The sequence below is a fragment of the Agelaius tricolor genome, unplaced genomic scaffold, assembly GCF_023055355.1.
Source record: "Agelaius tricolor isolate 1412-34295 unplaced genomic scaffold, bAgeTri1.0.p SCAF_6, whole genome shotgun sequence".
Lineage (NCBI taxonomy): Eukaryota > Metazoa > Chordata > Aves > Passeriformes > Icteridae > Agelaius > Agelaius tricolor.
In genome coordinates this window covers 20,445,183-20,462,386 of record NW_027269266.1, presented here as the reverse complement: position 1 = coordinate 20,462,386, position 17,204 = coordinate 20,445,183, and the positions used below count along the sequence as shown (strand labels likewise).

The following is a 17,204-nucleotide window of genomic DNA, read 5'->3' as shown; positions in this document are numbered from 1 at the left end:
TCAACAAGAGATTTCTATGGATAATTCCTCTGTTGTTAAAGGCAGTTCCCACCATATAAAATACCCCAGTGCATGTCAGAGCTTCAAACATCAAAAGGCCGTACTTAAGTAATTAAATCACTGGATGTTGTACACAAGAATTTTCCAGCTAAGGTTTAATTCATTTTGAACTCACACCCAATCAAATACATGCATGATACCTATTTTCAGGGTTCTACTCTGACAATAAGAAAAATAATGTTATAAAAAATTTTAATCTCCTGCAAAATCAATCTTACCACACTAGAGTAATGCATCAAATGACAAATCACTGACTCCTGGCAATAACTGGTATACAACAAATACCATCCCAGTTCATTTGAATAGACTTTATTTACAACAAATAAAGACAACTTAATATCTGTTTTCATACTAAAGCTCTTTAAATATACTGATTCATTAAACTGGGGGCTTGATACATTTTAAAAAGTTTTTCACTCTTCCCAGAAAAGTAAGTGCCAGAAAAATTTTAAAGGTATTTATACAGTAAAAAAGCCGCTGTAGAAAACCAGAAAGATAAAACATTCTTGCCCACACAAGTTAAAAAATATAAAGTTATGGAAGTTAGAAGCAACAGCTCAAAGCCTTATTTCCAGAGCTGGAAATCTTAAACTAGCTGGACTAAAAAATTTCCTCAAAGCATATGCCGCACTCAACAACCACTAGATATAGTGGCATTGCTCAGCTTCAACCTTATCTATCTGGACTAAAAAAAAAAAAAACAAAAACACAGAGGTAAGCAAGTTGAAGAGGTTTTGGGTTTACCTCTTTGCAGCTTTAAATGCATGCTTGTAGTTAATACATTTCAAGCTCTGTAAGGTCCTTACCCAAATGTGGAACCAAATTCATTCAAATAGTTTGGCACCTGAGATATCCAAACCAGTCCTAAGGTCCTCAGTCTAAGAGACTTCCCACAAGACTTAGGGGCCAACTTCAAAGAAGCTGCCAGCATCAAGAGAAGTTGTGTCAAAAACCTCCAAGTGCTGCTGTTGGGATTGGTTCCTAACCCTGGAGCAGTGACCCAAACTCTCAGGCCCCAGGCCTGACCTGCTTCACACTTTGGTGTGAGCTTTGTGCCCTGCAGTGCGGGCAGTCTTGGCCTGTGATGGCACGCCTATTTTCAAGTCTGACTTCAAAACTAGTATTAGAGGGCATAAAATTATACAAAATTAAGCTTATTATTTCCAAAAATTGCCCTTATGTCAAAAACTTTCTAGGCATCTTCACCCCTTTTTTATTCTTTTACTAATGATGAGGTAGTTTCCTGTACTTACAAACAGAAAGCAAATTAAAACGCCCTCATTTTCATACTGACTTCCACCACCTTTTATTTGCATTCTCGCATACCTCTTACCCCAATTTAAAAACAAAAAATTTCATTAAGATAAGCCAAAATGCAATGCTTTTTTTATGTATCAGGCACTGCTTATTAAATATAATAAAAAGAGTAACTTTTTCAAAACAGATTCACACATTTGCACCTTAGAAGTGGTGTAGCCTGCTCCCCAAAATTATAGCATTCATTCGCACAGAACACTGGGAGTTATACAATTCTGTAACTGGGACTTAAACCAGGAGAACCCAATATCACACTAATGTCTGCTAGCATGTTCTTTGAAAAGTCTTCTGAGTCAGTGGTGGTGGCCTAGGTATTTACAGGTATTGTATGTCTATACCATAATAAGCTTTGCTATATGTAGATAAATCTGTTTATTCATTTACTCTCATCTAAATAGTTAAAAGATACATATGAAAGATTTACACATCAATTTTAAGCACACTTTGAACTTTCCCACCATTACAGGATTGATTCTGCAATAGCAAATATTGTACACTGAGCTGCTGTTGTGCAGAGATGGTCTAAAGTAATTGAACCATTTTGTCAAAAAATATACAGAATTTAAGAGTCAGCTTAAAGATACCTAAGTATTGAAACAGGCAGGTAACGTTAGTTTCTTTGACTCCTCTTCCCCAATCATCACATAAGAACAGCTGTAATGAAATTTTACCAATTCCTTCAAGCTAACACTACATCAAAGTATTTTAATAAGTATAAAATAATGAGAAATTCAAATAAATACTGCCAAATCAAACACCATATTTTTAATTAATTCTCTGAATAGATGAGAGCTGGCACCAAAAAGAAGCTCAAAGTTTTATATAAAAGCCATTTTTTCCTCATTTCTGTGAAGACCTAAAAAACTCAACTGGCTTCTTTGAGTTCCCACCCCAGCTGCAGAAGAGGCACTCACCACTCTGCTCTCAGCAGCAGGCAACAGACACTTGGTCACCCAAAGGACCATCTTGTATCCTAAGTGCCAGTGCAAACAAACCAAACAAATCTAACTAAACACACAGCAGACAAGCACAGAGATTGCAGAAGTGGAAGATCATTTCTAGCACCACTGCACCATCACCCCAGGTTATAATGCAGTAATCAGCAAAAAATAACAGCTTTTGTAATCACAGTTTTGTGCATCCCAGTGCCACTTTTTGCTTTCAATATTAGACTGAGAGGAGGGACCTCAGCCAACTTTTTTTTATATCATCTGGATCTTAATGAAGTTTATGTCCCTGCTTGCTGTTAAATTACACAGATTAGTAACACATGAGTAAAATAAATACAATCCTTCACATCATTACATTTCAAATTACCACATCTGAGAGGGAAAGCACAAACAACATGCACTTGGCATGTATGGAACATTTGCTGCCCAGGTTTGAAGGCAGGACTTCTGTTCAAAAGCCTCTACCTCTTCAGCCAAAGAAATAATTTATTCAGCTGGCTGCCATTACAGGCTTCTCAATGGGAGAAAGAAACCTTCTAACACTGTAGGAATACAGTGGCAAAGAAATACAAGAACAAAGAATTATCTGGACTTACAGTTCATCAAATGCTTCTGAACCTGTGGCCCCAGCCAACCCTGCACACAGGCACAGAAACCAAGGATGCAAAGGTATGGACATACACAGACTGCAACCCTGCACATTTCCACCCTGACATTTAGACTCTGCCAACCAGGTATCTTAAAGGATTTTATATATTGCAGCTCCAACCACAAGTTTATCAAATGCCCATGAATGTGACTGATCTGTGCAGTTATGGGAGAAAGGATTTTTCACTTCCCCTCATCTGGAGTACATCCCGTTCATCTCAGCACTGCTTAGGTCAGGCACCAGTTTGCAGCTGTGTACATTTATAATGTGCTCCTATCAGGTGCTTAATATATATCCAAATCCTACTGCTAACATCATTTTAGTAGTTAATCAATCAAGCCTAAGTGTTCCCAAGTTCAAAACCAGCAGCTGCTGTGGGTTGACACAGATCCAGCAATGAGCAGTGTGTTCAGGATTCCATACCCAATTCACCTCCACATCTAAGGATGCTCATGGTGCTCTGCAGCAAGGGTCTCAGCACCATTTTTCTCCACCAATTAATTAGCTCATCAACTGAAGACAGCTCAGGGGGCATGGGATTGAAAATCTACCATCAACATAAACTACTTTTCCTAGCAATTACTGGTGGAGACAATAAATGGCCTTGCCAAAACACAGTGTGTATCCCAATGCTACTTGAATACATCACCCTCCAAATAGGAATGAGAAGCAGATCATCTGATTAGCTTGATGTAGATGGGGGAACACTGTATGCAATCCCACAACCTACAACTATACCACAGACTTGAACAGCCATCAAATATTGGGATTTTTGAAAGAGAGCCTTTCTGATTCTACTTCCCTCAGTAACATAGTATCAATATTTCTTTAGTCTTTAAATAAGGCACTGGTTTGATATATTATGTGCTTGAAAGACACACAACACCACAATCACAAAAACACCTTTTTCAAAGAAACTTTTCATAAAGCAATACCAGCTCCATTTTGCTCAATCCTTGCAAGCAATTCAGAGGCAATTGCTTTGGACAGCAGAGCAGCAACCTCTGGCATGACTCCCACCAGCTGCCTCCATTCACATGTAAACCACAAAGGTTGGAGGATATTTTTCCTCACAGACTTGTCCATGAATGGTATGACATGATTCAGAAAGGAAAAACCCAAAGAGACATGCTATTAAAAGCCTCTCCACACATTCCCAACTAATAACTCAGTTTCCAAGTCTTTCCTTGTGTTCCCCATCATTTCCCTCTCCTGATTCTCTTACTCTGGTAACACTGCCAGGCTAGACACTTTTTTTTTTTATTCCTCTTACTCTCCTTTCTGTCTTTTGTGCTGGGAAAGAGGCTTTGTCCTATTTGTTTTCCAACATGCTGAGCACAGCCGTAGGAGAATCTGCTTATTGCCTCAAAGTATTGCTCACTAATGGGTGAAATAAATGACAGTGTCTTGCTCCTTCTCTTTCCCACACTTTATTCCTTAGCAATGCAAAACAGAGTCTTTACATCAAAAAAAAAAAAAACCAAAACCATTTCTTCTTTTTAGAGGGGTCTCAGTAATGTTACAAAACTGAAGGAAGTGACAGTAAATATCTTAGATTTTCTCTGGCATCCTTCTACCACAGAGTTTAATAGTACATTCTGCAGAACTACTTTGGCAAAAGTTTTACTTTCTGAGCATGCTGATTTCACTTCAGATGGCTGACATTCCCCAGAAGAGCAAGGGAAGAAAGAAAAAGAAATATCTTGGGACTTCCCACTTCCTCTCAGCAGGACCCTGTCTCAAACCTCCTGCCCTCAAAAATATGTAACCACTATATTCTGTGTACTTTCCAGTGATACAAAAGTGCTCCAATCTGCCTTCTCAGTTAAAAAAAAAAAAAAGTATATTTGTGCTTAAAGGGGAAGAAGGAGCAAGAGCAAATTTTTCAAAAAACATCTTAAGTATCACTTTTAAAATCACTATTTTATAACTATTTAATTCCTCATCGCTACTTGCTTTTGACATACAAATGCTATTGATGAAAGTCAAACAGAAAATTATATCCCTCTGCATTAAGGACTTTAAGCTAAAAAGACTTCAGAAAGCCAAATTAACTATCTTCCCTCATCAGACCTACCAGAAACAAGCTCTCAGGATCACAGCTAGTAGGAAATTACACTGTGAAGTGGCATTTTCTTACTCTCTTTTGCTTGAATCTCATGCCCCAAAATATAACAAAGGCAATTTCAATTTATATTGACAAAATTACCTGGTAAGAAAACACAGACAGCATTGATGATCAAACTGCTGATAGAATTTATAGTATATGTTCATATACTGATTTACCCACAATAAGTTATTGAACTACTTCCTCATTCATTTTGAGAACTAATGAACTTTTCCAGGTATTTGACTATGAAGATGTTGTTCTCTAACACTGGACACAGAAACTGCCTGGAAGCCACCAACACCTGTGCCCCTCTCCACTTTTGTTTTGATCTTGAAAGGGATCAGATTTTCCTGCCCTGTTAGAAAATTCCACATGGGTTCAGATTTAATTTCTGAGAGGCAAGACATCTTTTTTCCCCTCAGTATCCTTGTTCACCCCAGCATTAATTCATTCAGATACCTTCTCACACCTGTATTATTGATGCACTACTGAACATAGATGCCAATTAACCTGCAGAAACAACCCTGCTACAATGGCTAACTTTAAAACATAGATTTCTGATTATGCATGCATGTTTTGAAATTTGTTTAAATTCCCTTCTGGGCAGAGGTTCTTCAAATACAGTCAACATTTATTTCTCATTAATTAATGGGAGCTATTTTTTACTTCAATATTATTTGAATAGTAAATGTTGAAATGCATATGAAATGAGTTGCCTTACAAAGACACAGAAATGTCTGCTTTTCTTTCTAGTGCACTGAACAAAAATTTATTCTTGTCAACTGCAGCTTCCAAATGAGACAGCTCACAACATAAAAAAAACTGGAGTAAATCACCATAGTAGATGGAGTGCTGACATTGTTACGCCACATTCAGAGCTTCATGTTAAAAGCCCAATTCCTAGACCGAATGGCATTTTTGAAATACTTGTTGTCATTGTATTGCAAAGGTTTCATATTGTTGTGTCCTTAGTGCAAGAATTTCATACCTCCTTGATGTTTCTCGTAGGCAGCTCCTCCAAGCACTGACTCTTCCTTCTTGCAGCAGCCAACTGACTCCAGTTCCCCTCAACCACCCAATCCACTCTTTTAGAACACTCTTCTTATTGGCTATAGCTGTGGCCTGCTAAAGTCAGGCCTGCTCCTAATCTTTAATAATTAACCCAGCTGCAACTCTTTAGGGGGTAAGATTACTTTCTATATTTTCTTCTATTATTTTTCTACTTACAGAACCTTTCCTAACTTCCTAGGCTTTTCCCACTTTTTACCTTGAGGATGATAAAATTCTGATTCACTTCATCTGAAAGCCTTATTTTCAAGAAACAGGTAATATTTCAGTAGACTACATCAGATAGGTTCCATTTGAATTACTTCATCTTCTTGTATTTCAGTTAATTGTCTGAGGAGGAGGCAGTCCATCTTTCCAAATGACTCTCCAAGTTTCTGTTTGCCACTATAATCATCTAGCTGACCCCTCTAATGCAGCTTGTAGATTCTGATCCTTCACTGGTGTCTGAAGCCATCTGTGGCCTTTCCCATTCTCTCTCCAGCATTGCCACTGATAAAAGATGGAGTGTACCCACTTCCAATTGTCTTTTTCTTTCTTTCTGTCCTTCCTTTCCTTTCCTTTCCTTTCCTTTCCTTTCCTTTCCTTTCCTTTCCTTTCCTTTCCTTTCCTTTCCTTTCCATCTCTGGCAGATGTTTCTGAACAATATACTCTCATTTCCCCTTTATGGCATGCCCCACATCAATGGCTGTGTGCCTGTTCTTTAGGCAGTCTCTGTTGAATGGAAGTTATTCAGCACATCAGAATCTGCTGGGAAAACAGGCAAATATGAGAGTAAGACATGAGATGCCTTTATCCCAGAAGGCATGAATGGATCAACTGTTTCTTTTTTGATTTGTAAACAGCTACAGAGGTCCTGGACAATGTGTCTTTGCTAGACAAATGAAAGGAAACAAGGATGCTGTTCCTGATGGTTCAGTGTCCTGAGACCTTTCCTCCAGACTGTCCTCTCCCAGCAAGGAAATCCCAAAAGATGTAGAGTAAAACACCACATACCATTCATGTTTACAAAACCAGACAAACAAAGATAAGATCCAGCAAACTTCCAAGTCACATCATGAAACACAATCCAGAGGTGTGATCAGGATATAAAAAAATCATGCATACATCTGTCATGACATCAGTGTACTCCTTTCCTTTTAAGTTTAATATAAAATGTGTTAAGAAACAGCAGTGATTATCAGAGGTTTTCTGGAGCTCCAGCCCCCAGAGCACTGCAAAGTCAAGGTTAATGCCCTTCCAAAGCATTTGAGTGCTGCTGTTTGTAGCAACCTGACCTGAGCAACAAGGTAAGGCGTGCTGCCCCTGCTGCCTGGAGCTGGTGTTCCTCACAGCAGCCCAGCTGATGTTTGTATTTATGAGCAAAGCAGAACAGGTAACACAGCAGCTGGTGCTGCTTGCACAGACTCCAGACCTCCTCTGCCTCTCACACTGCCCCCGTGATGCAGGCTGAGGGTGGGCACGGACACAGCTGGGACAGATGACCCCAAGTGACCAAAGGGATATTCTGTGACACATAATATGATGAAAAGCCATAAAAACTGGGGGTTTGAACTTTCCAAGGTGGCTGCTGCTCAGAGACTGGTTGGGATCATTCTACATGTGGCAGGTGCTGAGTGGCTGCCTTTACATCACTTGTGGGTTTTGTTCACTTACTAAAAATCTTTATCTCAACTCACAAGGTTTTCTTGATTTTACTCTTCCAATTCTTATCCCACTGCAAGGAGCAAGAGGAGGGTGGGACGGAGGGGCTGGGAGGTGCTTAGTTGCTGTCTGGGTTAAACCCACCACATAAGGTCTTGACTAAAAAGCTCTAATGTGGAATATTTGTGAAATGTGAAGTTATCATGCTGCGTAAAATATATGTCTGTTACAGACTTAAACACTCATCACTTGCTGAAATGAAATAGCAGAAGTATGATATTCTCAAACTCTATGAAAACAAAGTATTTAATACAACACCAAGCTCACACTGGGCATACTCAAGAATAAAGTGGGCATATTTAAATGGGCATACTTAAGAATAAAAAGAGATTCTGTATTGTAAAGTACTTTCAGAATCCCCATCTTGCAGGGTTCAGAACCCTGGATTACCAAGAAGCATCTCTGTGAATAGAAGCTGTTGTGCAGAGCACCTTTAGGAAGTGCTGCAGGTGCTTTAAATACAGTTTAGTACTTCAACAACCAGGGACAAAACAGAGCAAGTCTCTTCCCAATAATAGTGTAACTACTGCTTCTGCTCCAGTGTTATGCAAATATGGACTACAACTGTAAGTTATAACTTTTCTGTGGAAAGAGGCTGCATGTCAACAGAAGTGTACATCCTATTCTTTTTTTTTCACCTTTATTTTTGGAAGGAAAAAAATGTCATTGTAAAGGAGACACTATTGGCTAGTATTTTGGACTTCTGTATTTCCATAAATTCAGAGCAAAACTACAACTCTCCAGCCTCCCTTGTTTTTTAGGTATTTTCTAAAATATTATTTTCTAAAATATTCAAATGGGAGACCAGACAAAACAACCTACTGAGGTTTCTTCTAACTGAAGTACTTTCTTTCAGATGAACTTTTTGTATGCCACTTTTCCACACAGAGGTGTTCTACTGCATCAGACCCCAAACAATGGAAGCACAAATTGCACCACCACTACAAAAACTCTACAGAGTGAAAATAAAATGAAAAAAAAAGCTAATTTGACACAAGCAGTACTCTGAAGCATAAGCACCAACACATAACAAAAGAGGAAATGAAACTGATTCCACAAAAATAGACATACAAAGCAGAAAAATGAAGCTGGCATATACAATAACCTGTGGTATATTACTATGAGAGCTACAAGCAAGATAACTGAACTCTTGTACACAAAAGATTTTGAAATACAGATGATGATAAGCACAACTTTAAAAACTATGTCAAAAGTTATACATAATCTTTATTAAATATAAAGCATTATCATGTATCAAGTCAAGAAATAGAAAAATACAGAAAATTAGGCTGGTCAAAAATTTTCCACTTTTTTGCAGAAGCAGAATGGTTTCTGGAAAGATGCCATTAAGAAAAGATTTTTCAGAGCCAAAACTGGACCTAGCTGTCGAATCATCTCTGTAAAAGGGAATATTATCTGGTGATCACAAAATGCAGCTAGGCTGTGTGATACACATGCTGAAACACTGTTAGCTTGTCTAGAGGGGGCTGGATCTTCTTTAAGAGGAGAGTTGGCCTCTCATCCTGTTACAGACAAAAAAGGCATCTGAAATCTCAGTACTTTGAAGAATAAATAAGATGTTTATTTCCCAGCTCAAAATTAAGGCATACTACACCTCTGCAGTAAAGGAGCCTTTACTCACAACTCTTCCCTGAAGTTAAACGAAAGAACACATGCACGTATGCACAACAAAAATGCCCACAGAGATATACAAACTTGCAGGAAACAGACTACAAACAAATTAAAGCAACAAGTCCCTGTGGTCCCATCTGGAAACACTGCACAGGAAATCCAGGTGGTAAGGTGAAACTATTCTGACTAGGAATGCAAATAGAAGCTAAATAGAAAACAGTTTAGTTGTAAGCTATTTTCAAATATTTAAGAATTCGAGAAGGCAGAAAGGAGACAACTTCACAATAAAACACTTGCTTTTCATTAGCATTTTTGTGGAGTTTGTAAAATCTCTAGAGAATGTGTTGCCTGAATATGAAGTCACATTTTGAATACTGTGTAAGTAATAAGACATCCTCCCCTCCCTAGAAAACACCCAGATCCTTCACTATACTCCAGTTTTCCTTCACTGTTCTTCTCTTTCCTCTCTCCAGGCTATTCTATGATGGATTTGTCAGCAGCTCCAGCTCTTTTGTAAGAGACAACTCATTTCTGCAAAAAGAATCTTCTTCTCTTTTATTTATGCTAGGCATTTGAGTAAGATAAATCAAAAACTGTAAAAGATGAACCAATACAAAGCCAAAACTACTGGAGTTTTGCCAGCAAAAGTAGCATTGTTTCACAAAATTACCCCTAAGAAACATTACCACTGTGATTTTTATGTGCCCCTAGCTCCAAAGACAAAAATGCCAATATTGGATGAAGCCGCTCGGGCAGTGTGCTCTCTCTGTCTGTCAATAGATAAGCTGTGTGGTTTCTGTGGAGGGAGAGCACATACCCTTCCAGTGAGAGTCACCTCCAGATGTTTTCCATTTGTCCCCTCCTCCAACATGTGCTCTGCTGTCCCCAGACACGCTTCACTATTCCACATCTTGGGGAAAAACTCACCCCCACCCCAAGCCCTGCCAAGGCTTTCACCAGTCCTGAAGCCCCTTTCCTGCAGCAAGGCAGAGACAGCAACATAAGGCAATGAGGTCAGTTCAGTGGAGCTCTCCACAGAAAACTTCCCTCTGCCTGCTTAATTCCTTTTTTATTCAACTTGTCCACATCACACATAGTTTTGTGTATCTGTCATAATTCTCCTTGGTGGTCTTTTCCAGGCTTAACAATCCTACTCTATTTGCTTTCTCCTTACAACACAGCTGTCCCATAACTGCCCTGCTTGGGTTGTCCAGTTCCAGCAAAGCCTTTCCAAGAAGGATTCCAGAGGGCACCTTGATAGATTGCAGAAGAGAGAGCAAAGAAAACAGTGACACCTCATGTAAAGGCATGCAAAGGAAGAAACATCCTTGACTCCCTCTGCTATCACCTCCCCAAGTCCATCAAAGTGTCAATTTAAAATCAGAGAGAGAGCAGGGCAGCATGTCTACCATCTATAAACCTGAGAGCACACTAGCAACATACCTTCTAGCTTCCTCTCCCAAATCCCTCTGGTTAGCAAGAGGGAAATAATTTATATCAAGTAAAGGTGGTAACGTTTATACTCGATATAACAAATAAAGACAGGATTCAACGAGCAAGTAAAGACCCAACCTGCTTGACATGGATATCCATAGTTTGAATATATTGTGCTAGAGACAGAAATTAATTTATTCTACACTTGCATTCATATTTGGATACAACTGCTTTGTATAGCCTTAGAATAAATACCAAATTTCCCCCTATACTTTCAAGCAGATTTGTGTTTATTACCTTAAAAGATTGAAAGTCATTATGGGTATTTCTAATATCCTTTGCTGCTTTTTGAACACACTTCCTTAAAACCAGCCAATTTTTAAAAGTTATGCACAGTCAAAGATAAATGCAGCCTAAGTTAGAAAACTCATTTTCTTAGAAGAAGCCTAAAGAAGAATTCATCTGTTCATATTAGCATAACATAAAAGGACTTAGTAGTGGGGGAGAAAAATAATAGGGGGGAGATATACCAATGCATGCATCAAAGCTTCACTTTAATAATATAAAAGAAATAGGTATCAGGCTGAAGCCTGATAAAAAAAACTTAAGTATGGAAGAATTTTGATTTTCTCTCCCAAGTTTTTTGTAACACACTTTTTTCTTCCAAAAGAACTAAACTAAACCTGTAAGACCAGTTTATATACCTGTTGTGGCTGCAAGGGACAAAAAATTTATGGCATGATTTGTAGATTGTCATGTTAATCACTTCTGCACTTCTTGTCTGCAATCAGTCAAGGCTGCTAACATTTACCTGAGCAATAACCATTGTTTTCAACAAGAAAAATTACTACCTCATGCCCATTTTTCTTATTAAGTATCATTTTACAAATTAAGGCTTTGATTCTACAAGTATGCACATTTTTGACAAGTTTATGGGTTTCCCTGCAAGCCAGTAACGCTCTCAGCACACAAAGCACAGAGCACTTCATGCTTTGCAAAAGCTTTACTAAAAATTTAGGAATCAGTAACTAATAATATGAATCCAACTGAGACATGCATGGTAACCTGCTTATTAAAAGGTACTTAAAATGCTGACCCCATCTAGGTTACCAGAACAGTAGGTTTTTGAAATGTGATTTTGTGATCAAATTCAAGAGATTTATCAGTCTGTCTGGAGAGGGAGAAAAATGACAGACACAGCAGAAGATTAAAGAAGGATAGCAGAAAACATAGGGAATGATGAATTTGAGGGCTCTAATATTTAGGCCCTGCCCATATCTTCCTAAGTAATAAAAAACAAAATAGTAATCAATACTCATTTTGAAATCTAGAGTACACAATAGGTTTATAGCTCACATTAATTCTAGAGAGAGCTTTATGATGCTTTTAGTGGCACAGGACAATAATTAGAAATGTCAAAATGCACCTCAGCATTGGTGCTTTGTTTTCCATTTGTCTTGGTTGTTAACTTTGGCCATTAAGACAAAAAAAACCCAAAACCAAACAAACAGAAAAACAAAATGCTTTAATGACCACAATTCACCATCCCATAGCTGATTTGTCATTATGCGTTTTGGGATTAATTTTTTAGTATTTTACACACTAATTAACTAGTTTGGGAGAAAATCATCTCCAGGGGACCATTAATTAATTACAGACATATTGTTTATTAATGCATATTTTTCTTTTCCAAAACTCTGCGGCAAGAGTGAACATAATTTACTCCCTTTGCTTATAAACTGAAATTAATAATAAATCTGTTTTACTGCACTCTTAATTATAGCCCAGTTTTAAAGCATCCCCCACCTTGATCAAGCAGGACCCTAAGGGTACCATTTTCTAGCATAATGAGCACAATCTTTTGAACTATTCTACTGAAGAAGTTTGGTGCTCAGGACAGAGCTTCATGAACCAGTTTGTAAGATGCACGTCATCCTGCTATTACAAAACAGCAGCAATTCCTAAAATGCAAGCCAATATAAGGCAGTTCACCTCTTAAAGGGTAAACTGGAAAAAAAAAAAGTACTAAAACAGTAAAATATGTGATTGTGCACTAGTCTTAGGCAGAAAAACAAAAGAAATGTATGCTGCTCTTTCAAAAGTAGAGGTTGTTCAGCTGTACTTTGTTGATGTTGACAGCAGCTTTATGCATAAGCAAAGAGCTTACAGGTACAACACAACCATTCAAATTAAGAATACAGCCCTACCATCATCAGCTCACAGACCCTTTCCTAGAAATCAAGCATTAGACCACAAAGTGTTAAAGCCAAAATTACAACTGGGAGTTCTGTTGACAGCTGGTACAATGCAATGAGTAATTCTGGCTAGACTTGGGTTCCCCAGCTTTTTTTTTCCACAGGATATTTCTTAATGCTAATGCTAATTCCAGAACTGGAAACATTTCAGGAACAAGTCTATAAGCAGAGCAATTCACCATAAGAAGCACTTAAGGGCCACACTTCAGATCAAGAATTGAGAGGCTTCAAATAGCCTGCATTTGCTCCACACAACTCCATATAAAGTTAGAAACACATCTAAGGAAGAAGTAAATTTGAAAACCGAGGTTAAGAAGTGCACACAGCAGCAGTAAGTGTGATGGGATACTCCCCCTTCCCCTAGGTTTATGGAGGAAGAACCACATGTTAAAATAAGTTATCTCCCTTCCCACCCTACTGCCTAGACCCACTTCTAACCAGAAAAAAGTTCTTCACTTTTCACTTCAGCCTCCCCAGTGTCCTTTACAAAGGCAATACTCAAGACATGGTGCAGAATTCCCTTTATTTGACAAAGCTTATTTTTGCTCTGATGCTTTTGGCAGCAAATGTTTCCTCTTTCCAGATAAATCAATCTGGAGCCTCAAAATGACTGACTTTGCTATGAAGGGATAATTCCAGGCAAAAGATACTTTATTTCTGTTAGAAGCATGTGGTGCTTTTAAAGGTTCATAAATACAGGTGATTTCCATGGATAGGTTATTCCCTCAGAGCCTCTTGTTTTTGAAACTGACTTCATGGAAGAGCAGGCAGAAGAGAAGCTTAAATACACCCCTTATGCATGTTAATAAAAACAAACACCACAAGAGCCCCCTTTTTTGTAATTCCTCATGGAAACACTTGATAAGAGGTAAAACCATAGATTCCTGTAAGAGGAAAAAAAAAATCAAACCTCAGCAATAAACTCTGTGTTGCTTGCTCTGGAGTACCAAGTGTTGGGATTTGGAGAGAGAAAGAAACAGAAGGACTATTCCAGGGGTGTCCTTGGCAGATGAGCAGTGGATAGGAATGAGTTTCCAAAGGCAAACATTTTATTATAGCTGTTTCTAGACAATCTCCACAATTATATTTCTTCTAAGCTTTATTAAACAAGTGGTTTGAAACAGTATCTCTTACAGTCTTTATAGTACTGGGCCTCGATTATTTGCAATGTACTATATGGAATCACAGATGAAGCAAATCACTTCTCCTTACAAAGACAATTAGAATATTATAGGGGATCACATATGGAAAAACTAACAATAAATCAATTGCATGTGACACAAGCAATGCAAAAAGCTTTCAAAAATGCAGAAAGAAAGCAGCCTGTAAAAAAGTTCACAAGTCACAAATGGTAGAGATTGGAAGGCTCCTCTGCAGGTCATCTGGTCCAACCCATCTGCTCAAGCAGAGCCACCTAAATCACAGTGCACAGGATGGGCAGGTTGTCCAGATGGCTTCTCCACAGATGGTGACTCCACAACCTTAATGGGAAATTTCTCTTTCTCCTAGGTCACTCTCACAGTAAAAATGTGTTTCCTGATGTTCAGAGGTTTTCAGTTCCCTGTCTCAGTTCATGCCTCCAGAAGAGCCTGACTTTGTCTTCTGTACATCCTCCCTTCATTGGTAAGATCCCCCACTGCTCCTTCTCTTCTCCAGGCTGAACAGTCCCAGTTCTCACAGGAGATGCTCCAGTCCCTTAATCACTTTAGTGGCTCTTCTTCATGTCTCTCTTGCACTGAGGAGCCCAGAACTACCTGTACAGCAGGTGTGGCCTCACCAGTGCTGCATGGAAGGGAGGGAGCACCTCCCCTTCACCTGCTGCAACATTCCTCCCAGTGCACCCCAGGATACCGGCACCCACCTTCACAGCAAGGGCACGGTGCAAGCTCACATTCAACTTCATGTCCACCAGGACCCCCAGGTTCTCTTCTGCAAAGCTGGTCAGTTCCCAACATAATAGGTTTTAATAAACAGTGAGGTCTGAACTTGGAGACTGAGCCTCTTTTAGAACTCCAGGCAAAATTCCATCCTGTACCCAGCTAAATTCTATCCTGTACCCAGCTCAAGGCTGTGGTGAGTGACACAGGGCTCATTCTGGATGTTGTTGTCTCTCACACCATGGCTCATACATGTCATGTTAGTGACACACAAGTGCAAGTTACGTGGTCCTGAAGCAAAATGGTGAGGTTGTTGTGAATGATGGCAGTTTAATCCAATTTCTTCCTGATTGATTATCTATTTGAAATCTTGAAGAAGGCTAAGAAGCAAACTCAGATTGTAACTAATATATTCCAACTGAATACCTCATATTCCATCTATGTTCTTTGGCACAAGGAAAAATAATTACATTTTCCATTTTTCACCTTCCCCTCCAAGAGGCCTTCTCTCTGATTTTTCACAAGCAACAGAAACTGAACAAGGAAGAAAGCCATGGCATTCTCCCAAATTAACAATGAAGTAAACCCAATTCACACAGGCTTCCAAGATAAGGATCCATTCACAGTAGAATATCTGCTCCAAAGTCTTGCATCACCACTGAACCCCAGAGGACCCTTGAAATCACCTCCTCAGCAGTGAGTATCAAATGTGCTCATGAGCTCTGCTGAGTCCCAGGGGACTGGGTTCACACTGGTGTCCTCTCTGAAGCTTAACTGACCATACCAAAATGAAACATCACTTTGACTGTAAGAGTCTACACCATTTCTGCCCCTCCTGTGGGTGAATGAAATAATTAGTGCTGGGAATTACCCTAGCAGAGCATCCCAGTTAAAACACTGTCAAAATTAGTGTGTAAGACAGAACTTTAAGAAAAGGATTCTTGTGTTCCATGACAGTATTTGTTCAAATATGACAGAATTTTCTTTCATACATTTTTTTTTACTTTTGAAGAAACATTTTATTGAATATCATAGTTTTGTGTTGTTGAATATCATCACAAATATAGTTTGAGCCCATTGTCTATGTCCATATAAAATGCATGACTAAGCATTCTCTCCACACCACTGAAAAAAACCTGTTCTTAAGATATAAAAAAAAATATATGCAGTCTAACTCATAACTTCTTGATACTGCAAACTTAAGATACTGCAAACTTACTTTCAAACATAAAAATACCATTTTCTTACTGATTTGAACAGAAAAATCCTAAAGTGCTATAGCATATCTTTTTCAAGGGCAAGCAAATTAGGCATTTCCCTTAATCTTCTCTGAGCTTCTGTCATGATTTGATGATGGCCAGACAAATCACATTTAAATGAGCCATACCAGAGTAATAACTAAACTAGTGGAAAAAAAACAACCACTCAAGTATTTCTCCAGATGCTGTCCTCTAGTTTCTGGAATTCTGTGCATCCCCAAGGTCATCAGGAGATGCCTCTAACAAACATCCTGTTTGTATCTGGTTCCTCTCTGTGCATGAAAAGCTAAAATAAATCATCACTGCTTTTGTTCTTTATTTTTTTAAACAAAAAAACTATTTTCCCTCCAAACCAAGCAAACTTGAAGTCATGAGAGACTACCACATCTGAAGAAGCCAGGACACTGTAAGAATGATAATGAATTTGACAAATGGAACTTGTATCATTCTTTGCATGGATAAGCTAAAAAAGCTTTTTCTGAGCAAGCATGGATTGCTATTTTTTAACTGTAAAACTGCATCAGTAACTGGCACGGACAAAGAAGAGCAGGTTGGAGATCATTTAATAAATCTGTATGTTTAGAAGGCCAATAAATAAATAAATAAATGAGTTACCAACCCACACTTTGCGTGGCTTCTGCCAATGTCTGCCACTGCCAGCAGCCCCCAGGTGCTCCCTCCCCTCCCTGCCCACCCCACTCAGGACAGGGCTCCCACCCTGGCTGGGCTTCCCTGCAGCTGACTCAACATCTGGCAGGGGCTTCAGAGCACCCCTGTCACCACGGACAAGGTGACAACACCAGCTTAAGAACAGGACAAACAGCATAAAGGCACACAGTGAATGTAGATAACTACACCAAGACTAAGCTATAAATGAGAAGAGGCACAAACA

At 38.9% G+C, this 17,204-nt stretch overlaps 1 protein-coding gene across 2 annotated transcripts in view; it reads right to left on the bottom strand.

The window, feature by feature from the left end:
- Window positions 1-17,204, bottom strand: part of CDK14 (cyclin dependent kinase 14) — a 346,858-nt gene that overhangs the window by 313,925 nt on the left and 15,729 nt on the right. The gene's annotated exons all lie outside the window — the stretch shown is intronic.